We start from the raw sequence: 24,969 nt of genomic DNA, 5'->3' as shown, positions 1-24,969 counted from the left end.
GCTGAAAATAACATATGCAGAAAATGAAATGATCTCACAGCATTCCAAGAGAGTAACACCAACAAGATATGGACCCCAAAGTCTTCCTTTATTAACCAGAAACAGATTTACAAGAGAGCTTCTTCAGTATCTGACTCACAGATCGAATGAATTGAAAATGACTCCTAGCACCCTATTTAAAGGAAATGCTCCAACAGCTAGTTCGATTGATCCATGTAGAAATGATCTCGACCGTTGATGAAGATCAAGACATCTCTTGATCTCATCCGTCGATTTATTCAATTAATTTTTTATTATTATTTTTTAAATTTAAAATTTCTTATTATTTATTATTTTATTATTATTTTTTAAATTCTTAAATTTTTAAATTTTTTATTATTTTTTATTTATTTCATTTTTAAATTTTTTATTATTTTTTTATTAAATTTTTAAATTTATTATTATTTTTTATTTATTTCGTTTTTAAAATTTTTAAATTTTTATTATTTTTTTTTTTTTTTTTTTTTTCCAATTTTTTTTACAACCTCGCAGGATTCAAACTTGGGTGGGGGTGTGAAAGCCATCCGCCCCAGCCATTACATCATGCACGTCATGTGCTATTATTTTTTATTAAACTTTTAAATTTTTTATTATTTATTATTTTATTTTATTTTTTAAATTTTTTATTATTTATTATTTTTTTCATTTTTTTAAATTTTAAATTTTTTATTATTTTTTATTAAATTTTTTTATTATTTATTTTATTTTATTTTTAAATTTTTAAATTTTTAAAAAAAAATTTATTTTGTAAATCTTTTTTAAATTTCTTAATTTTTATTTATTTTATTATTTTATTTCATTTTTTAAATGGATCATCGAACTAAGCCTTTGGAAACATCGCCTAGGACCTAGGACTTAGGACTCACGAGGGGATTTAAAACAATTTCAACCCTCAAGACACATTTCATGATGACTTTTTACAAAACCCACTTAATACAGACTCTCATAAATCACCCAGTTCTGCGACACAACTATAATCTAGCAGACTAAGTTGCAGGAAACGCAGGGGGAGGGTCCGTTTCCGTACGGAAACGAAACGGAAACGCGTTTCCGCGTACCGTACGGCCTGGAAACGCGTTTCCGGCCGTACGGTCACGTTTCCCGAAATGGAAACGCGTTTCCATGGGCGTTTCCCCGTTTCCTCCAAAAAATCACTTGTTTTTTAATTTTTAATTTTTTTTTTCTAATTAGTTTGTAAATTTTTTTAGGGTTTCTAAGCTGTTCTAGAAACCATTTCTAAAGTTTCTAAGCTGTTTAAGTAAATGTATCATTAATGCTTTATGATTGCACATATGTATATTAATAATTTTTAAATGTTTTTAATATATATATATATATATATATTATTATATATATTCGCGTTTCCCCGTTTCCAAAATTTGGGGAGGTCGCGTTTCGTTTCGCTTCCGCGTTTCGTTTCGCTTCCCCGTTTCCCCGTTTCGTGCAACTTAGCTAGCAGATTAACACACTAGGATTCTCCTAAAGTTCTAATGACAAAATCAATCCCGGCTTTGGGGTCAGGTTTGAAGGAAAACTCTGCCGATCCGTGGATCAGTGAGACAAAAAACCTTCCGGGACGTAGATTATCATCAGAAAGTTAGGTCCACCTAGGCAAATTACATACATGACTCATGTCTGCTAAGATTATTTACAATTAATACATGCAGACTGGATTTATAATCAAAAAGATCAAGCTGCTGATGATGGCAGGATGGCACGGACATGCTGATTAGGTGCTGCTTCTTTCTGTCAAGAAAAACGGGGTGCACTGCATGGGTAGTTGACCAGAAGAGGTCAACATCTGGCTCTACTTGGGGACACGTTGCTGCTTGCAGGAATGTGAGAATCCAGAATCTGCATCTATACAACACAAAAATAAGTAGCGTCCATCCAAAATCATCATATACATTAAGCACAATAAAGATACAAGCTCTTCATTTATTAACTATCTAAAGCAGAAACGAAAATGCGGAAAAAACAAGGAGTAGGGTTAGAAATACGATACAAAGGATGCCCTACGACATCAGATGTGTTCAATATAGTGCATACTGAGCATTTGCCTGCTTTCAGGCAAATCTGTCGGCTGCTTGTCAGATGTGCCATGTCCCATTTTGCATATGGTAGGACTCTTTCCTATCCGAAAATCAAGCTGCTTGCGGCCGTCTGATGCGTCAAATCTTCTTCTCATTTTCTTTCTCTTGCGCTTTTTCTTTCTGGCTGGTTGAATTACTGATGACCTGGTACTTTCTGTTTCAAAGCTATCAGATGAAGTATGTAAGATATGCGTGCTATGTCTTTCTTCATCTTGCATCTGATCTTTATCATTCTTAAGTCTGTCTGGATCACCCTCAATCAACCATCTTTCAATCGAATCAACAACCTCCCAATAATAAGATGAATCTTGTTGCAGCAAATGAGAAGACTCCTGATCTGTTGATGTTTGCTGGTTTCTCTTATCTTCCAATTGTTGAAACCTTTGAACCTGTATTCTAATGGCATTCATCTGTCTAGAGTGTTCAACCTTTATAGCATTGATTTGTCTGACATGGTGTTCTTCCAGGTCTTTTATCACTTTATTGTTCTTTTCCTTTATGTCCATCAAGTAATGCTGTATGGAATTTATTTCTTCTTTGTGATTCGCTTGCATGTCAGCCAACTGATTGTTATGATTGAACGTCATGATAGTCATTTCTTCATCCATAGTTAATAACTTGTTTTGCATAGAGTCAATTTCCCTATCATGATCAGCTTTCATGGTCACCATATTTTCCTCTAAGACTGACATCTTGCTATGCATGTTTCCAATTTCTGTTTCATATTTAGTTTTCATGGCCTCAATTTCTTTAGCATGCTGATTTTGCGTGACCTCAATCTCCCTATTACGTTTTTCCAGGTGGGTGCATAAAGTTTTCACATCATTGACATAATTAGTTTGGTTGATTTCCATATTTCTCACTAGCATCATTAGATCTCGTATAATTTGCTTTTGTTCTTCCCTTTCACTGTCATTTGTCCCTGATTTTTCACTCTCATGAACTTGACCTGCAATATTTCCGGTGGATGACACATTCTGACATGATGAATCGTCTTGGGATCTTTCAGCTAGACCTCTTATCAAATTACTTTCATTCTGTTGCACAATTTTAGAGGTAGAAGGCAAGCTGTTTGGACTATCATATCTATCTTTAAAAGCATTGAGAATGTCTTGTAAAGAAGTGAAAAAATCATTAGGAAAATTATTAAACCAATTCAAGGCATCACCCTCTAATGAATGGACAAATAGACGCATCTTGAAATCTTCATGATTATATTGAGGAAATCTACAATATAAGATCATTACACAAGTAAACCTGTTTAAATGCTGTCCAACAGTGACCGAATCACCACCCGAGAATTTAAATAATTTACCAACGGCTTCTTTCGGAAGATCATGGAGACGTTCAGTAAAACGACATGGCTTAAATGAATAATCCATGATGAATGATAAGGGATTAGATGAATGATAGAACTAGATCTCTGCTCAAGAGAATCAAGAGATGAAAGAAGTGGAGTCGCCACTTGAACAATAAATCTGATTCTAAGATCCAAGAAGTAATCACAAGCAGATATGAGGAAGGCTTCTTGTCTGGGAAAAATGAGAAAGTGGAGTCGCCACCCAAACAAAAAACAGACCGAAGAGATGCTACTGATATGGCGAAAAATAAAGCAATAAAAGATCCAAATGATAACCCAAAAGGTTGAATTTGCCAGCTCAAAATGAGAGATGAGAAGATGAATGTCGGTGAAACTCCAGGAACAGAAAAACTCTGTCCCCGGCAGCGGCGCCAAAAAATGTTGGCGTTGTCGGGCCAGATGAAAAGATAAAAAAAGAGAAGGATGATTTTTCGTTTGAAACGCCGAGAAAACAATTTCCCCGGCAACGGCGCCAAAAAATGTTGGCGTTGCCGGCTCAAACGAATGATAAATGATGAAAAGATGTTGAAAAACCAAGGACAGAAAAACTCTATCCCCGGCAACGGCGCCAAAAAAATGTTGGCGTTGCCGGGCCAGATGAAGAGATAAGAAATGAGAAAATGATTTGTCGTTTGAAACACCGAGAAAAAGCATTCCCCGGCAACGGCGCCAAAAATACCCATTAATACTTTAGTTTTCCTAAGTTAGGCTTAGGAACCCCATTAAAAATATTAATTATTTTAATAAAATACAATCCGGGTGGAATTTCACCAAACTGTTTTTGGGTTCTTTAGAGCTCATGTGCCTTAGCCTCTCCACCAATTTTCATGCCTAGAGCACATCCGATGCTACCAAAAACTAACATGAGATACATCTCTCAATCTTGTGTTGTTGTTGTGTGTCTTTCTCCCTCTCCTTAGAATTGCTTTTATAACTTTACATTGAGCCAAAACCCTAATCTTAACCCTAATATCAAAGTGATTGATGGCCGAGATTAGATCTTGCCTGACTTGAGATCAACGATGACATTTTTAATTTTTAAGTTACATTAGTGACATGCTCAACCTAGAGCAAGTGTTCTAAGGAGAATGTGGACAACCTTTGCATGCCTAGACACAAGGCCTATGCAGAAGTACCTACCTGAGCTACTAAAATCAATAGTGGCCCCATTTTTTCATAAAATTTTCTGGAAATGGATACTATTCATCAATGGAAGCATCAAGAAGGGATTTGTACCATGTTTGTGCATCCCCCTCAAGGGTTTACACATACAACTTCATCAGTACATCCTCATATTCTATTTTGAAATCATCAACAAATGTTAAAAATGCATCAAGGTGATCATCCACTTTGAATGCATTGTTTTCTGCAAACTTTGGCAAATATTCCTGATAATTAACTGTAGGAAAAACATGAGGTTGATTAAGAATTTTAGTGAAGTCTAATGGGTTATAAACAATAAGGGTAAACATCATTGGATTTCCAGCTGCTTCCATTTGAAAGACAAAGATGAAAATGAGTAGGACTGCCACCATAATATTAACAATGGATAAAAATATGCATGAAACCCAAAAATGAGCAGTTGAAGATACACTTGTTGTAGAGCTTGAAAAACTTAGAAGTGGAAGGCAGTGAACTCACCAAAGAATCTGATATGCTTACCATTGCAGGTGAACTTCCTAGAAGGAATCTAATTTCGCTCCGCAAAAGATACTTGGGTTCGCTCAAGCTTGGAACTATGCATTGAGTATTATCTAGTTGCAGGAATTTCCTCTTGTCAATCGATATGATTCAACCCTACCCCTAATGGAGTCCCCAGGTGAAAGAATTAAATATAGCAATTTAAACAAAAACTTACCGATGTCACAGTAATGCTGAGAATTCGATGTCCTCAGCAACAACGCCAATCTGTTAGCACGAATTTTTACGCTTTAACAACTGATATGATCTTTAGAAAACAGCCACAAAAATCAGCAAACATATAAGCGAATCTTCCCTATGTGTCACTAGAAAACCTCTTCTCCGTTTGGGTTGTGCTTTCCGACCTCGGGGGGTTGTTCCTAATGATTGTACCTGGTGTTCTATTGTGTAAATGTGCAATAGAAGACTTAAAAAAGAACAAGATAAAGAGTATTTGACCAGCAAGTTAGTGGCCAAACAATTATGTGAAAATTCATAAAGTAAACGTGTGAAATAGTCCTTCACAAATCAACCTCTAATATGGAAAGACAAAGTAAGAACGAAAGCATATCTAAGTGGCAAATCACCCAAATAAATAGCTAAGAACTCTTAATAATTTATGCAAGATAATATTGAATCAAAACAAACCAAAGTGAGTGGATCAAAACTGAGTTTTATTTCGCAATGCCAAAAGGTTGGCTGCACCAAGATGATTATTACATAACTTGAGACAATGATACCAAAACACAAAGTATCGAGAGAGAGAGAGAGAGAGAGAGAGAGATAGGGAGAGAGAGAGAGACGTCAAATGGCTATTATTGAGTCTTACTTCACTTGAGTGGAAAAAAATTTGAGTACTCACCCTTTCTCAGAGTAAACGTGAGATAAGCATTAGCTCTTGAACTTAGCACTTAAACTTGAGTGTTGTTTCCATTTTTAGGCAATTCATCCTCAGGAATTCAGGCCACCTTATTTTTCCTCTTTTTTTTTTTTTTTTTTTTTTTTTTTAAATTTCCAACTTTAGAATTTAGTGAGCCTTCTTTTTTGGCCAACAAATTTGAGTGGCCTAGTTTCTCTCTTGCATGGAAATCTTGAGTTAAAAACCTTTTTCCCTTTTTAATTTTTTAATTTAGCCTTTTTGCCACTTGATTTAAGAGGTCAAATTTGTGGAGGAAAGATAGGAAGAAATTCTAGGAAAATGTGAGATAATGGAGGACAAAAATTAGGGAAACGAGTAGAGGAAATTAGGAGAGATTTTAGGGAAGGAAAAGCGCATGAGGAGAGATAATAACCCATCCAATTCTAAGCCACATGTGCAACCTCAATTGTTGCCACGTGTCCACCCCATAGATTGCCACTTCATGCTGCTAAACATAGGACATGCCTAAAAATAGTAGTATGTATGCATGTCTAGTCTACATGTCCACAATATTATGCTCATTAGTCTCAAAATCTAATGAGGAACCTGGATCCACTGTCAGCACTGACACATCGAGACTACTAAAAATAGAAAGTTCTTAGAATTAGATGAAACCACCACCATGAGACTGAGAACTCAGAGGGGAGTCTAAATATGTAATCATTGGTGCCTGGCTCTAACTGCTAAAAATAGAAAGTTTTCAAATTTAGATGAAAACAACACCATTGGATTCAAAATGTAATGGGTAACTTGGATGTGTAATTAGACTAACATTCAATCACAGCTAACAATAGAAAGTTCTTCGAATCACATGTAAGTATACTCACTGGATTCATCTTTTAGTAAGAAATCCTAAAAATATAAAGTGCTTTCATGTTGACTAGAAGTAGGTCATCAGACTATGAATCTTGTAAGGATTCTAAATATGTCATTATATCTAACATGCGAGCCTCTGACTGCAACCTGTTATCAAAAATAAATACGATGCATGCTGCTCGAAAATGCCTTGTTGGAATCCTGAGTTCATAAGGATTCCGAATATGTGATCCATACTATTGTACCATCCTTGGAACTCCCTCTCCTAGAAAGTGGAAACCTATTGAAGATAGCAACTCTCTTGAGACTGTGCAAAATATGTGTCTCAATCATCATTGAATCGATCTTGTGACTAGTCATCCTAGAAATCTTCCCTAGCTTGTATTTGTATCAATAGGTGAACCTCCAACTAATGAAATGCGTTGGTCCTTAACCCTCTAAATTTGGAAGGGGAAAATTCAGGGTTAACACAACCTATGTATCCCCAAGTTAACTCTACATCTACATGCAAGTATCCAGACTAACCCATCTTGTCTAGGGCTCAGTACTGTCTTCCCAAATGCCAAATGCTCCTCTTCCAATTAAGGGTTTTCTCCAAGCTAGCAATCTCTTCTATGTGGCCAACATGTAGAATATCACCAAGCTTTCCAAAGATCTCCAATTCTCTAAGGAAGACTATCATGTGAGCACCCACTTAAGGTCAAGCAATTGTTGAGTAAGCCGTATGTGATTTGCAAGTCCATCATGGACATCTGGAGGCTAATCATACACCATGTACCCCAAATCTCATGAAGCAGCCCCAAACATGGTGTAAAGTAAACACTTTTAGAGTAACCTCGAAAGCAAACAAATATTGTCACTTGCATCTTACAACCTTTAAGGAAAGAAGTTAATTCAAAGATCGTATTCATAATTGTAATGGTTGGTTTGGATCAATGTTGCATGACTCATACTCGTATAAGACACTTGTCTGGCTATTGACTCATCGACTTGTATAAGACTCGAGAACGACTCGTATAAGACTCGTATATGACTCGACAAAATATAGAAAAAAACTTAAAAAATGGTAAATTTTAAGCACAAAAAAAACCAATGACAATTCCAATCCTTATAAGTTAGAAAACCACAATGTATGCTATAATTCATAACATCATCTCATATCTATAAAAGTACAACATAACATATTCGATTTTTGTAAGCAAAACATTTAGATACTGAATAAGAAAAGGAATCATATTTCCATAATTAAAATAAAAAATGGTAGCAAGTTCAAAATTCAAATACATATGTCATAAATGATAAATGATTGTCTCATAACAATCTTGAGTCTCATCACTCATGGACGACTACACCTACAATAAGCCCTCACGGAACTAGTGCCAACATCAAAAGGATGAAGCAATTGTGAGGCAGGTGTATTTGGAGTCTCTATTTGAGATGGAAAACTAGAGAGATCCTTAGTTTCTTCATCAAGGAAACTCAAATCATGGCACTCCTCCACAACCCAATCAGACTCTAAATCAATAGTATCTAATAAAATTGGATATTATCATTTGGATGCACTTGTTTTTTGAGCATTCGAAGGTTGTAATAGATGAAAACCAACTTCTCCAACCTCTCATGCTCCAACTTGTTTTTCTTTTTGCTGTGGATGTGCTCAAATGCTGACCAATTGTGCTCACAAGAAGAAGTTGTAATATCCCTTACCAGAGATATCCCTCAAATACAAGTAAACTCCAACCAGAGAAATAACAATAGTGCAACATACAATAATGTATACATAGAAAATAAGTAGATACTCGAGAAATGTAGAGAGAAATGCTAAGCCATTTTATTATACTGAGTAATGGAAAGAGTACAGGAGGTGATAAGAAGGATAGCACCTCGACTTGCACAAGACAAGTGAAGAAATACACTCAGAATCGTAAGGAAATGGCCTCTCTCTGAACTGCGTCCAAACTGCCGGAGAATTGCTGTGCTGCTGCTATTGCTGAAATCAAATGAGGATTTGGGGCTGTTCCCTTCAGAAAATGCTGAAACTCTGGAATCAGACTATGCTCAATAAACCCAGAAAAGCCCAGAAAGCTTTTCTAAAATGGCTGACCCCCGAAAATCACCCTCTTGGGGATCTACGCAATCCCTCAAGGCTTTGCACTGCTCCTGGAGAGGAACCTCCAAAACTCTACTCGAAACTCTGCCAAGATCCTCCAATATGCAAGGGCTGACCCTTGCTCAATCTCCCAGCTCAAATCCTCCACAAAATCCCAATCTGGAGCTCCTACTCAAAAGAACTGCGTCCTCCTCTCTCAGGACTACGCAGTCATCAAAATAGTCAGCTCCTCCTCAACTCCAGAAATCGCTCCTCCTGCAAAATACTGATGGAACCACCTTGCCCGAGCAGGCACTCGAAGTCCCTTGGGGCTAAGGGTGAGATCTCCGAACGGAGACACTCGATGCAATAAACAGTGCTGCAGACAGGCTAAACAGCTAGCGTGCTCTAAGTCGAAGTGACTAGCTCAAATGCAACATAATCCAATGATCAAAATGAGAAGGCTCCTCTCTTCTTTATAGCGTTGGCCTTTCTCAAAACCCTAAGGCCCACCTCCTCCAACGTAGCCTCTCTCTTGCCACGTGTTCCTTCTTCATCTACGCAGTCCCTCCAAGTGTCTACGTGGGCCCCTGCTCTACGTGGTCCTTGGGCCCCCTTGGCTCCCCTTTTAAGTTACAACGTTGTGCTACTAGGGAGTGACTTTATTCATAAAGTGAGTTATGTCCCCCTTCCTCACTTTTTTATTTATAACTAACTATAGAAGGCAAAATTGAGCAAAATCGAATATTCCAATTAGCCATGGCTAATTAGGAATATTACAGTCTCCCCCGACAAAATGTTGCTTGTCCTCAAGCAACTGAAGTGATGGACGCTGCAAAATTTTCTCACTCTCCCAAGTGGCATCCTCATCCGGTAAATTCTTTCACCTCACCAAGAATTCCCGGATCGTCCTGCTCCATAGCTACCTCTCCCTAGTATCAATAATAGCCTCTGGCTGCAACACCAAATGCCCCTCATCATCCATGGGTGGTAGCTCATCTGTCACTGTCACCTGCTGCCCCAATGCCTTCTTCAGGCATGATACATGAAAAACGTTATGAATCTTGTTGCCTTGGGGCAGCTCCAATTCATATGCAACCTATCCAATCCTGCATATCACCTTGTATGGTCCATAAAAGCGGGGATTGAGCTTATCAGCTCCCTTTTGCTTCAGTGACGACTATCGGTATGGCTGTAATCGTAGGTAGACCAAGTCCCCTACCTCAAACTGTCTCTGCACTCGACCCCTGTCAGCATACAGCCTCTGCTGGTTCTGCGTTGTAGCCATATTATCCTTGAGAGCTTGGAGGATATCTTGACTCTCTTGGATCCATATCTTGGCTCTTGGAGCCTTGCTAGCACCAAACATCACGTTAGCAAAAGATAAAGGATGATATCCATACAAAGCATAGAATGGTGACATACCAATGGACATGTGATGTGTAGTGTTGTAGCAGTACTCCCCCAGATGCAGCCACTTCAGCCATGCTCGCTGCTGTCCACTGACATAGTTACGCAAGTAGCCCTCCAGCCACTTGTTAACTATCTCCGTTTGCCCGTCTGTCTGTGGGTGATAACTGGTACTCAGTGTCAACTCCGTCCCCACCAACCGGAAAAGCTCCTGCCAAAACCCGCCCATGAAACGGCTGTCCCTGTCACTGATAATGGTCTTAGGAAGACCATGTAGCCTGAAGACCTCTTTGAAGAATAGCTCGGCCACCTGCGCTGCTGTGTAGTGTGCGAATATGGCGAAAAAATGTGCGTACTTTGTCAGTCGATCAACGACGACAAAGATACAATCCTTGCCCTGCACCATGGGCGGCAACCCTGTGATGAAGTCCATCGATATACTCTCCCATTCCCCCTCCGGAATGTGAAGAGGCTGCAATAATCTTGCGGGCTGGCTCATCTCCCCCTTGTTCCTATGGCAAACCTCGCACTCCCGGGTATGCTGGAGTACATCCTCCTTGAGGCCCTTCCATGAGAACCTCTCTCTAATGGCTTTGTAGGTTTTGGTAAACCCTTGATGGTCGGCCAATGGTGAATCATGTGATGCTTGAAGTATCTTCTTCTTGAGCTGAGATCCCTCAGTCAAGAAGATCCGGTCCCTATAGTAGATGATCTCATCGATTACCCTGTACCTATCATCCGCCACCTGGCCATCCAAAATCTCACATGCAAATCTGTCCTTAGAGTACTCTCCTAAGAGTCAAACCCTCCAGTCTGTGTCCAAGCTCATAAGAGACAACGTGGCTAGTCTACGTGAAAGGGCATCTGCTACCACGTTGTTCTTACCCTTGACATACTCAATGTCAAAGTCATACGCTTGGATCTTATTGATCCACTTCTGCTACCTCTCTTGTAGTTGTTTCTGCTCCGAAAAGAACCTGAGGTTGTTGTGATCAGTGCTCACCCTGAACCTGCTACCCACTAAATACTGCCGGAATTTGGCCCATGCATGCATAATGGCCAGCATCTCTTTGTCGTATATAGAATAAAACCTCTCATGCGGAAGGAGCTTACAACTCTCAAAGGCTATAGGGTGACCTCCCTGCATCAACACTGCGCCAATCCCCTCTTCGGACGCATCACACTCCAAAACAAATGGCTGCGAAAAATCTGGCAATACAAGCACTGGGCAGCTGCTCATAACCTCCTTGAGCCTATCAAAGGCTCGCTGCGTTGTATCCGACCAACTGAATGCCCCCTTCCTCGTCAGATCTGTCAGGGGTGCAGCAAGCTGTGAGAAACTCTTGACGAACTTCCGGTAGTAAGTATAAATGCCAATGAATCCCTGAAGTTATGTCACGTTCCTCGGCTCCGGCCAATCTCTGATGGCCCTGATCTTCTTCTCGTGGACCCTCACTCTGTCCACCCCTATGATGTGTCCCAAGTACAACATCTCCGTCAACCCAAACTCACACTTGGAGAGCTTGGCATAGAATTTCTGCTCCTCCAAGATGCACAACACTGTCTCAATGTGCTGGAGATGCTCCTCCCAAGCCCTGCTGTAAATGAGAATATCATCAAAGAACACCAACACAAACTTCCTTAAGTGACTGTGGAAGATGTGATTCCTGCAGGACTGGAATATAGCTGGGGCGTTGGTTAGCCCAAAGGGCATCACCAAAAACTCAAAGTGCCCATAGTGACACCTGAAGGCGGTGTTGGGAATGTCCTGCTCCCTCACGCGAATCTGATGGTATCCAGATCTCAAATCAATCTTTGAGAAGAACCGTGCTCCTCTCAACTCATCCATCAACTCATCGATCCTGGGTATGGGGTACCTGTTCTTCAGGGTCTTCTTGTTCAGGGCCTTGTAGTCAATGCGCATCCTCAATGTGCCGTCCTTCTTCTTCACCAACACCATGGAAGAAGCAAAAGGACTCGTGCTTGGCCGAACGTGCCCAAGAGGCAACAACTCCTGAATGGCCTACTCAATCTCATCCCGATAGGCCTTGGCATGCCTATAGGGGGTAGTAATCACTGCCTGTATGCCCTGCTCAAGCTCAATGGTGTGCTCAAACCCCCGATCCGGTGGCTGTCCTGGCGAAATGTCCCCAAACACTGTGGCATACTGGTCAAGGATGGACTGTATCTCTGGGTGTACCATCTGCCCTGTAGTCCCTGCCTCTGATGCACGCAGCTCCATTGCCCACTCTATGTCTCCCTTCCGGAAGACTGCCTCCATTCGATGAGCCGAAACAGTCTGAGGCAGATATGTGTGTTGTCCCCGTATCTTCTCATGCGTCCCTGTCTTCTCATCATCCCACTCCATCTCTAGGGCCTTCCAATTTGTCGTGACCTTCCCTACAGTGATAAGCCACTGAACACCCAGTATCATGTTGGTGTCTGGAATATCGACCACGAAAAAGTGGTCAGTCAGTGTGTAGGTGCCCATTGTCACTGATAACTCTGGAACATAACGAGCGCACACCATGGTCTGATCTCCTGGGACCAAAACTAAAAAGCCATTGAAGCTCTTTGTCTGTATACCTCTCCGCTCAACCATCTGTGCATTAATGAAGTTGTGGGTTTCCCCACTCTTAACCAAAATTGATACTCGCTGGCCACGTACTGTGCCCTGTACGCGCAGCGTCAAATACTTGGGAACTCCTCGCAATGCTGCAAGGGCCCCTCTGGTAGGTGCAAAAGCTGCACCACCTACTGCTGGTGGTGGAGGTGGCAAAGGATCCTACGCGGCATGATCATCTCCTACCTCCACATCATCCTCCTCATCCTCTTACCTGCTGCTCTCGGAGAAGAGCTCAATAAAATGTGCTTTGCCAGCAGCACATCTATGTCCCGATGCCCACGGCTCCTAACTGGTAAAGCACAACCACTTCTTCTTCAGCTCCCTCCTGGCCTCATCATCAATCTGTGCTCGTCCTGGATTCCCCTTTGGAGGCGGAATCCTCACATCCTTCCCCTTAGGCTGGAAAGCCTGTCTCTGGGGGTAAGGTGTCCGGGTCCTGGGTAAGGCATCCTGTAAGTCTCGGGTCCTGTTAATAGCATCCTAGAGTGTGGCTAGTCTAGTGGATCTGACTAGACCCCGAAGTGGCTCTGTTAACCCCTCAACGAGCATGTAGATCCTCCGTGCCGCGGATAGATCTGGCACCATCACTGAAACCCTCAAGAAGTCTGCAATGTAGGTCTCTAAGTTCCCGGTCTGTTTGAGCCTCGTTAGCTCAACAAAGTGTTGTTCCGGATCCCTCCGGTCAAACCTCTCTATCAGTCTCTTGGTGAACTCAGCATATGTCGTCACTATGGAGTGTCTGAGTGTAACCAATCCATGGAACCACCAGTCCTGGGCCTCACCATCCAAATGTAATGTCGCCACCTTGATGGCCTCTGTCTTCGACATCTGGTTAAGCTGGAAATAGATGTCCAGCTTCTCCACCCAAGACTTTGCCGAATTGTTTGATGAGCCATCAAATGTAGGCAAGTGCTATCTACTGGCTGTTGGTGGGTGTCTCCATCATGATAATGTCGGTACCCTCTCTGATGGTTGCGGGGTCTACTATCTCGCTGGAGCTGAACAAAGTCTCGGAATGAGAGAGCATCCCTGAACCCCTGTCCATAGGCCTGGTACTCTGCAAAATAATTGCCCATATGATCGGGCTCTGCCTCCTGCTGTGCTCTGGCCCCCGTGTCTGCTCCTAGGAAAGTGGGCATGATAGAGCGTATAGGGGCATGTGAGGCCACCTGCTTAGTAGTATCACGCTGAGTGGCACCCTGCTTTGGCAAATGGTGAGATGCACTCGATCCCTCTCCAACCTGGAAAACCCGTGGGCTCTCATGCTGTCTAGCCTCCACCGCCGTGAATCTCTGCCCCATCACTTCGATCTGCCTCGACAGATCCTACACTAATTTGAGGAGCATGTCTGTAAATTTCTTTTTGTCATCATCTGCCATCGGATCCTCCTGCTCTGCGTCCACCATAGGCCCCTCCTGTTTTGTGTCCACCACAGTCCCCTCCTGTTCTGTGTCCACCACCCGAACACAGTCTCCCTCTCCGTAGGTGTTCTCCAACCTACGCTCAATATCTCTGTATTTCCTACCTCTGTAACAGATGTAGGGCTTCTCCCTCGGTGTCATAGATTGCTAGCTCCACAGGCTGAGCCAGATCTATGCTCTGATACCACTGTAATATCCCTTACCAGAGATATCCCTCAAATACAAGCAAACTCCAACTAGAGAAATAACAATAGTGCAACATACAATAATGTATACATAGAAAATAAGCAGATACTCGAGAAATGCAGAGAGAAATGCTAAGCCATTTTATTATACTGAGTAATGGAAAGAGTACAAGAGGTGATCAGAAGGATAGCACCTCGACTTGCACAAGGCAAGTGAAGAAATACACTCAGAATGGTAAGGAAATGGCCTCTCTCTGAATTGCATCCAAACTGTCGGAGAACCGTTGTGCTGCTGCTACTGCTGAAATCAAATGAGGATTTGGGGTTGTTCCCCTCCTTAGAAAATGTTGAAACTCTGGAATCAGCCTCTGCTCAATAAACCCAGAAAAGCCCAGAAAGCTTTTCTAAAATTGCTGACCCCCGAAAATCACCCTCTTGGGGATCTACGCAATCCCTCAAGGCTCTGCGCTGCTCCTGAAGAGAAACCTCCAAAACTCTGCCCGAAACTCTGCCAAGATCCTCCAATATGCAAGGGCTGATCCCTTGCTCAATCTCCCAGCTCAAATCCTCCACAAAAACCCAATCCGAAGCTCCTACCCAAAAGAACTGCGTCCTCCCCTCTCAAGACTGCGCAGTCATCAAAATACTCAGCTCCTCCTCAACTCCAGAAATCGCTCCTCCTGCAAAATACTGATGGAACTACCTTGCCCGAGCAGGCACTCAAAGTCCCCCGGGGCTAAGGGTGAGATCTCCGAACGGAGACACTCGATGCACTAAACAGTGCTGCAGACAGGCTAAACAGCCAACGTGCTCTAAGTCGAAGTGACTAGCTCAAATACAACATAATCCAATGATCAAAATGAGAAGGCTCCTCTCTCCTTTATAGCGTTGGCCTTTCTCAAAACCCTAAGGCCCACCTCCTCCAACATAGCCTCTCCCTTGCCACGTGTTCCTTCTTCATCTGCGCAGTCCCTCCAAGTGTCTGCATGGGCCCCTGCTCTACGTGGTCCTTGGGCCCCCTTGGCTCCCCTTTACAACGTTGTGCTACTAGGGAGTGACTTTATTCATAAAGTGAGTTATGTCCCCCTTCCTCACTTTTTTATTTATAACTAACTATAGAAGGCAAAATTGAGCAAAATCGAATATTCCAATTAGCCATGGCTAATTAGGAATATTACAGAAGTGTTGCAGGGTTGACTCAAAAATTTGATGGCGAATTCTTGTAATTATGGTGCCTCAGTGCCACAATCTATCTACCAATGAGTTGTAAAAGAATAACAACAAAGATTATCAGTTTGCAATGCCAAACATATAAAAGAGAACTAGCAAAATTACAAGTTAAGTTCTAACAATTTGCACTTACAAGGCATTTTTTTGTCCTTGAGATGTTGGCTTGAGTTGAATCCAAACATGCCAGATGCTTCCTTGTACATATCTCGTTGTATGTTGATTTTTCTTGAATATATTGATTCAGGAACATCTTCTCAATGCATATGATGCCACCTCTCATCACCTTGAGATCTCTTTGAATGTTAGACCCTTCATTATAGAATAAGCTCGGATTGAGATATGCTCTTGCTGCATGCAATGGTGAATGTAGTTGTCTGTCCCACATGGAATCAATAATTTGCCATAAAGGGAGATAATTAGATTCATTTCCCTTATAGAAAGTCTTGATGGCCTCTTTGGCCTTGTCTATGCCCTCATAAATATATCCCATTGTAGGTTTCTTTCCATCCATCAATCTCAAGACTTTCACAAGGGGCTTAGTGAAGCTAACAATCTCAGTGACTTTGTCCCACAAACTATCACTAAAGACAAATACTTTCATAGACAATGCTTTTGGTTTTGTTCTATCTTTCCAAAATATCCATTGTTGGTTACAAAATATTCTTCTCAAAGCTTGGTACTCATACAAAAGGATTTGGAGAGAAAGAAAGTTTGTAGAAAACCGTGTGACAACTGGGCGACTAAGTTCACCCTGTGTGAATTCCCTCATAAGGTGCAACACTCAAGCATGGTTATAAATATACTTATTAATTTGCAACATCTTGCACCCACTCCAACTTCCCAATGTCCTCTAGTATCAACTCTATGCAATGGGCAGCGCATAGAGTCGAAAAAATGGTGGGATATTTGGCACAAAAGCAACTTTCCAGTTGCCACATAATTTGTTGCATTGTCTGTGATTACTTGGACAACATTTGAAACCCCAACTTCCTCCACCAAATCAACCAACAATGTAAAAATCAAATGTCCATCTTTTACATGTGCAGATGGGAAAGGTACATCAAAATTTATTACTGTTCTACCCCTCTGATCTGTGTGAAAAATCCTAGACTCGAAGGAACCCCTACTGAAACAAATCTGAATCTAGTTCACCTACTTGATTTTAAATTACATTCATCAAGTTATTCTTCTGAATATTGAAGCAAATTACTTCACACTAATTAAATATTTGATCTCATGAAACAGAAAACAAAGCAAAGAACAAGATACATAGGACACACTTATTTTTGGAGACAATAGTCCCCGGAAAAACCCAATGCTGGAAAACTGTTGCAGCAGTTCTGAGGGTTTATGTTGATTTGTGGTAGCATTGGAAATTTGGTGGAGAGGCTAAGGCACATAAGATCTCCAAGACCCAAAAATGGTTTGGAGAAATTCCACCTAGTTGGAGAGATATTAAAATAATTAATATTTTTAATGGGGTTCCTAAGTGTAAACTTACGAAAATTAAAATATTAATGGGTATTAATATAAAACTGGGTGAGAATGTTCTAAATGACATGGATCAAGCCAAACTTAATCTTAGCTGTAGATTAGAGATTTAATCTCGGTCGTTGAAGACTCAATAGGAAAAGTATAAGAGGAGGCTTAAGAGTCAGTTGGAGATACACCAAGATTGATCAGTTAGTCTGATTTTTTGGACCGGAGCTTGTTGAGAAAATTAGAACAAGTGATCTGTTGCAGTGAGGGGCAGTGAGTCCATAGCAGAGAGGCAGGGATAGTGCCAGAGGGTCAGCGCAGTGATTGGAGAGGCTGACGTAGAGGTAGCTAGAGCTACGTAAAGGAAGCCACGCAGAGGCAGCTGGGGACTACGCAGAGGTTGAGGGGCCTGCATGGGTGACGCAGAAGGGCACAGAGCTGATATGGAGAGCTAGAAGGGTGACGTAGAGGGTTCAGGAGCTACTCTGAGACTAGGAGGGCTAATGCAGAGCCAAGAAGAAGCACCGGAAGGATTTTCGTGGGGCAGACTAGAGCTGAGAGGCTGAATATCTGTCTCCAAGGAGAGGTATTACTGCCGTGTAACAATTTTTGTTGGGTGAGCTGTTTCTAACACACTAGTTGTACTCAAGAATATGCATAATAACAAAACCCTTAGAACTGTTGCGCGGGTTTTCCCGCATTGGGTTTTTCTGGGGACGATTATCCAAAAATAACGGTGTCCCTTGTGTGTTTGTCTCAATATTTTTTAGTTGTTGATCTGTAATGAGTTAAGGCTACATTTGTGTTTATTTCAATATTTATATTTATAAATAAATTGTTAATGGAATAAACAAGTAGGAGAAATGAACCAGATAATGCAGTAGGGATTTCTAACATGTTAGACTTAGAAATTTCAACTGTTTATTATTATGTAGGAGAAATATCTGAATACAAATATAGGATGCTCATCTAGCAATCCTTTACAGAGAAAAATAATGGCGGAAAATCTGAGTGAGTTTTACCTCACTTCACCCGGCAAAATTCCGTCTGATCCGACACAAGACTGGCTAACCCCGCCTATTTCTGCCTGGCCCTGTGTAGGCCTTGTGTCAGTCTTTCAGGCTTTGCGTCATCTCTTTTGCCCTCTGTGTCAACTATCTTGGCTGTTCCAGCTTCTACGTGACCGACATCTTTTCTGCTCTACGCAGGCCATTCTGGCTCCACGTCAAGGTTGCGTGGGCCTAGATTGGCCTAGCGTCAGCTCTCCTGGCTACTGCGCTACCTCTCTGCAAGCTCTCTCCGCCTCTCTGTCAGTATTCTCTCGAAAGTCCTTTCAGATTCTCAATGCCCCTAAGCTCCAAGATCTTACTAATCGATTTCCCTCCTGAGAACTTCTCACCTCAGAAAATCGATTTCCTCACTCTCTCCGTGTGTATTTCCAAATGAACCCCAAGCCTCCATTTTATACTTTTTTCTGTTGAGTTTTCAACGACTGAGATTAAGTCTCTAATCAACGGCTAAGATTAAAACATGACTTGATCCACCTTCTAGATCATTGTCACCTATATTTTGATTAATACCCATTAATATTTTAATTTTCCTAAGTTTAGACTTAGGAACCTTATTAAAAATATTAGTTATTTTAATAAAATACAATCCAGATGGAATTTCACCAAACGGTTTTTGGGTTCTTTAGAACTCATGTGCCTTAGTCTCTCCACTAATTTTCAAGGCTAGAGCACTTCCGATGCTACCAAAAACTAACACTCCCTCTTAGCGAAGAAAGTGCTCTAGCAACAATGTCCACCTGCATGCTGCTCTGTTTTTGAAGCAACGCCTTTTTGCACTACTTCTACCAACACTGTGCTACTGCTGCTATTGTACTGCTGCCCATGACACCGCCACTGTCGTTGCTTCATATGTATTACAACTGCCTCTCAAATGCTGCATCTGCTATGTTGCTAGCACTGTCACTGCTAACACTACATCCATACTACAACTCAGTTGCTGAGAGAAGCAACTAAAAAACATCCAAAATTAGTTGAACTTAACTGTGTTCAACATAATACAATGAATGTTGGAATCTGATTACTTCTGATTCTGACCCTTTGAATCTTTTGCATTGCATCTGACTCTTGCACTGTGCCAATTGCATTGCTGCCAACCTTGCTCTGTGCTGATTAGTCTTTGGTCCCCAGCTACTGCATTTGTCCTCCAAACACTCCACTGCATCATCTGACACTAAGTCCATCTCGCTACTGCTGAATCTTGGGCTCTTGTAGCAAGGAATTGATCCAAGAGGTGGACTCCTCAAGGATCTTGCCCACATGTAGTCCTCCTGACTACAGCTCAATATCGCCCCATCTCCCTCCTGGAGATGCATGGGCACTCATGGCAAACTCATCCTCGTCAATCTTTGCTGAAGCAACCTTAGGATCATGTTTCTCATCCTTGTCCTTTTTCTTCAAAGGACACTGGGATGCATAGTGGCCCATCTCACCACAACTGAAACATTTCACCTTCGAAATGTCCTTCTTTCGCTTTGGCTTCTGTTGTCCCTTCGATGCTAGAGTTGTGTTCTCCTCCTCCTCCTTCATCTTTGTGCCACTCCCACTGCTACCACTGAGGTTGACCTTCACTAGGTCCCTCCTTAACTCCTCTTGTTGAAGAGCCGCCAACATCTCCTCCCATGAAGGTAGTTTTCCTCTGCCTAATATGCTTTGGACGAAAACTTGCCATTCATCCAAGACTCCATTCAGGGCTACCCTCACCATTGTGGTTGGCTGAGGAGTGGACCCCACTGCATCAAGCTGGTCTTTGGTCTCCTGAAGACATTGAAGATAGAGGTTCACCTCTTCTCCTTTCTGCATCAAAGTCCACTACAACTTCTGCTCCAAATACATCTTCCGTTGTTCAGAAGAGCCTTCATGCAGAGAAGACAAGGCTTCCCACATCTCCCGAGTTGTATCCTTGCCATGCAAGTGTGAGACCACATGATCTCGAACTCCATCAAGAATGAGCCTCTTTGCCTTCCCATACTTGGCCTTGTACTTTTTCTTTTGATCGTTGTTAGCAGGAACAACTACAACACTATTGACGTAGTCTTTGAGATCATATTCCTCCAAAATAGCTAAGATTTTGGTCTTCCATATGACATAGTTGGAAGCTCCTTCCAACCTGTCTTGATCCCTGAGCTCATGCGATGCCATCTCACCCAGCTGTCGAACTGACTCCTCTAGTCACTGCTTAGCACTGCTCAGCAAGTGAGAAATTCGAACTTTTTGGCGACAAGTTCTCTGAGGAGAAAATTCCCCTTCTATGTGTGTTCGTTCTTTTCCAATGGATTTCTGCCCTTGCAGAAACTACGCCCTTCAAGCACTGTGCTGAGGTTGTGCGTCACTCGCTCTGCCTCTGCAAGCAAACGAACTGGAAATCGTACCTCTCTGTCGTCTCACTAAGAGAGAGATTTCCTTGGATCTGCTTCCCGGCAAGGATTGCACAATCCCTTCAAGGGGATTCGAATTGTTGGCAAGTGCAGCGTTCGACCTCACTGCTCAGCACTGAATCTTCTCTTCTTGTTACAAAATCAATGCTCCGATACCATGTGAAAATTCCTAGACTCTAAGGAACCCCTACTGCAACAAATTTGAATCTACTTCATCTACTTGATTTTAAATTACATTCATCAAGTTATTTTCTGAATATTGAAGCAAATTACTTCTGCAACCTAGACTAATTAAATATTTGATCTCATGAAACTGAAAACAAAGCAAAGAACAAGATACACAGGACACACTTATTTTTGGACACAATAATCCCTGGAAACACCCAATGCAGGAAAATCGGTGCAACAATTCCGAGGGTTTATTATTATGCAGGAGAAATATCTGAATACAAATCTAGGATGCTCATCTAGCAATCCTTTACAGAGAAAAATACTGGCAGAAAATCTGAGTGAGTTTTACGTCACTTCACCTGGAAAAATTCCGGCTGATATAGCACAAGACTGGCTAACCCTGGCTATTTCTACGCTGGTCCTGCGTCAGCCTTTCAGGCTTTACGTCAACCCTGCGTCACCTCTTCTGCCCTCTGCGTCCGCTATCCCGACTGTTTCGACAATTCTCGATAGTTTCGGTTTTTGCGTGACAGGCAATTTTTCTGCTTTGCTCAGACCCTTTTGGCTCTGTCAACGCTGCGTGGGCCCAGACTGGCCCAGTGTCAGTGCTCCCAGCTACTACGTTGCCTCTATGTAAGTTCTCTCCGCCTCTCTGTCAGTATTCTCTAGAAATTCCTTCTTCTGGATTCTCATTGCCCCTTAGCTGCAAGATCTCCCCAATCGATTTCCCTCCTGAGAACTTCTCACCTCAGAAAATCAATTTCCTTTATCTCTCTGTGTGTATTTCCAAATGAACCCCAAGCCTCCATTTTATACTTTTCCTGTTGACTCTTCAACAGCCAAGATTAAGTCTCTAATCAATGGCTAAGATTAAAACATGACTTGATCCGCCTTCTAGATAATTCTCACCCATATTTTGATTAATACCCATTAATATCTTAATTTTACTAAAATTAGACTTAGGAACCCCATTAAAAATATTAATTATTTTAATAAATTACAATCCGGGTGGAATTTGACCAAACGGTTTTTGGGTTCTTTAGAACTCATGTGTCTTAGCCTCTCCACCAATTTTCAAGGCTAGAGCACTTCCGATGCTAATAAAAACTAACAATCTGTCCACCCATCAGACATAATTGTACAACTTGTAAATTTTTTATGAGCTTTTAATGCTCTCCAATTGTTCCTTGACACACTCAAGCTCCTCATCTAGCTCTTTCCGCCTAAGTGGATAATAAGACAAGGCTTTGTATCTAGGGCCAACAATTGCAATGGCATCCACCATGGGCTAATAAAAATAAGACTTTGCATAGTTGAATGAAAGACTGTTCCCTTAGTCTGTTCACTGCCATTTCAGCTCCTCTCTGGACTCTCTCTGAGTTTCGACTTCCCTCCTGGAAATCTCCCTTTAGGTCTTGATTTCCCTCCTGGAAATCCTCTGGCCAACTGTCGAACCGCTCCTCTCCAATCCTCTTTTCAGTTGCAACTCGAATCTAGATTTCTTGGCTAGAAATCCGTTAAGGTAGTGATTCCCTCTACCTTGGTTCTGTCTCCTTAGGTACTATTCTGCACTGATAGAAATTACACCTCACCAGCTTCTCAATCACAATTTGTCCACAACTCCCCAAGCCTCGACAACTAAAGAAACTGAGCCTTTCAGGCTCTGCACAATCCCGGTAACGACAAAATCTGCTCCTCCTGGCCACATCGCCGATCCTTCCTTGCTGAGAAAGATGACCGGGCACTACATACATCTGATCTGCCCCTCTCTGCCTCTGCGCTGACCCTCTTCCAGGCTCGAAATGATGACGCAGGCCCTCCGCGTCACTTCTTTTCTGCTGCTTCTACTTTGGAACAACATTGTCTCTCAGGACAACTGCTACTGCTGAAATTCTTTAGATTTCTGTTAGTGCCTTCAATCCTCTTGTGATCTGCAACCCTTTGATACCATGTTGAAATTTCTAAGTCTGACATAATAGAAGTCCCTACTGCATTATCTGGTTTAATTTCTCCTACTTGTTCATTCCATTAACAAGTTATCTATGAATATAAATAGTGAAATAAACACAAATGCAGCCTTAAATCATATATAGATCAACAACTAAAATAACTGAGACAAACACAAAGGGAGACAGTTATTTTTGGACAATCATCCCCGGAAAAACCCAATGCGGGAAAACTGATGCAGCAAATATGAGAGTTTTATTATTATGCAGTTTCTGAATACAACTAGGGTGCCAGAAATGGCTCACCCAATAGAGAATGTCCTCGGGAGTAATACCTCAACTCGGAGACATCTATTCTGGTTGATCAATCATCGGATGAACAATCCCACAACAAATATGGAAACTCCTTAGCTGGACAGCGAAAGCTGCTCCAAACTTCTCTGCCCTGTGTCACTCTGATAGGGACTGCATCACCCTCTTAGCTCACCAACACTCAGTTTGCCCCACGAAAAATCACCCAGCGCTGGCCTCTTCAGCCTCTGCGTAAGTCCCAACTGCCTTTGCTTCAGCCTTTCCAAGCTCTGCGATGTCTCTTTGGCACTATCTTTGCCTCTCTGCCATGTATTCTCGGCCTTGTGTCGAACTGCCCTTCGCTGCAACAGATTACTAGCTCGATTCTCTCAGCGAAACCCCGCTCCAGAAAATCGAACTGACTGATAAATTTGGTGTATCTCCAACTGACCCTCAAGCCTCCTCTTATACTTTTCCTGTTGAGTCTTCAATGGCCGAGATCAAGTCCCTAATCAACAACTAAGACTAGGTTTGGCTGGATCCTCGTCTCTTGGAACCTTCTAACCCAAAATTATATTAATACAAATTAATATTTTAATTTTCCTAAGTTTATACTTAGGACCCCATCAAAAATATTAATTATTTTAATATCTCTTCATCTGGGTAGAATTTCTCCAAACGATTTCTGGGTTTTGGAGATCTCATGTGATTTAGCTTCTCCACCAATTTTCATGGCTAGAGCACATCTGATGCTACAAAAAATCAATAGTTTACTTGGTGATTGAGCATATTTTTGTGATATTGGGCAAGCATAAGCATTATTGATTTACATTTCCTCACTGTTGTCATAACATTTATGAACGCTGAATTTTCCGAAGTAACACTGCTAATTTGATTATTCAATCTAATACTTGTGTTGCTTACTCTAAGTTTTACAAAGATTTCTGAATTTTACACTAAAAGCACTCCAACATCTAACTTTTTTTCTCATTGGTGATCTAAAGTGGTTTTGAGCATTGGCATTATTGTGATTGGTGTGAAAATTCATGAATCTAACACACAAGAAACCCCTACAACAATTACTAGTTTACAATCTCCTACTTGTTCTTTACATTAACAAGTTATTTAATTGCATAAACATCAAAGTAAACACTATTGCAGCCTTCACAAATATACAGATCATGCACTGAAATAAATAGAGACAATAACACAAGGGACACCGTTATTTTTGGACAATCATCCCCGAAAAAACCCAATTCGGGAAAACCAATGCAACATATAGAGGGTTTGTATTATTAAGAAGATTTCGTGAATACAACTAGGGTGCTAGAAATGGCTCACCCAACAGAGAATATCCTCGGCAGTAGTACCTCTATCCGGAGACAGATATTCCGGCAAATCAGCAATGGGATGATCAAACCCCACAACGACTTCCGCTGTTCCCTATGCTAGACAACGAAAGTTGCTCCAAGCATTGCTCTGGAACTGTGTCACCCTCTCTCGGCTGTGAATCTACTGATTTTCTCCCAGTCTTCCCCACAAAATCTCCCCAACATCATCCTCTGCGGCTTCTGCGTCACACGGCATTAACCCTCTACGTCCTCTGCGTCAACCCTTCTAGGGCCTGCACTGTCTCTCCCTGCACTGTGCTCTTTCTCTGATATGTATTCTTCAGCCTTGGATGAAAATCCCTTGCTGAACTGCCCCTCACTACAACTCTGATGACTAACTCGATTTCCTCAGCAAACCTTGCCCCAGAAAATCGAATT

Source organism: Pinus tabuliformis, chromosome 3_1 (genome assembly GCF_031772625.1).
Source record: "Pinus tabuliformis cultivar Carrire ecotype Pingquan chromosome 3_1, CPIR1, whole genome shotgun sequence".
Classification (NCBI taxonomy): Eukaryota; Viridiplantae; Streptophyta; class Pinopsida; order Pinales; family Pinaceae; genus Pinus; species Pinus tabuliformis.
This window is presented reverse-complemented; position numbering follows the sequence as displayed.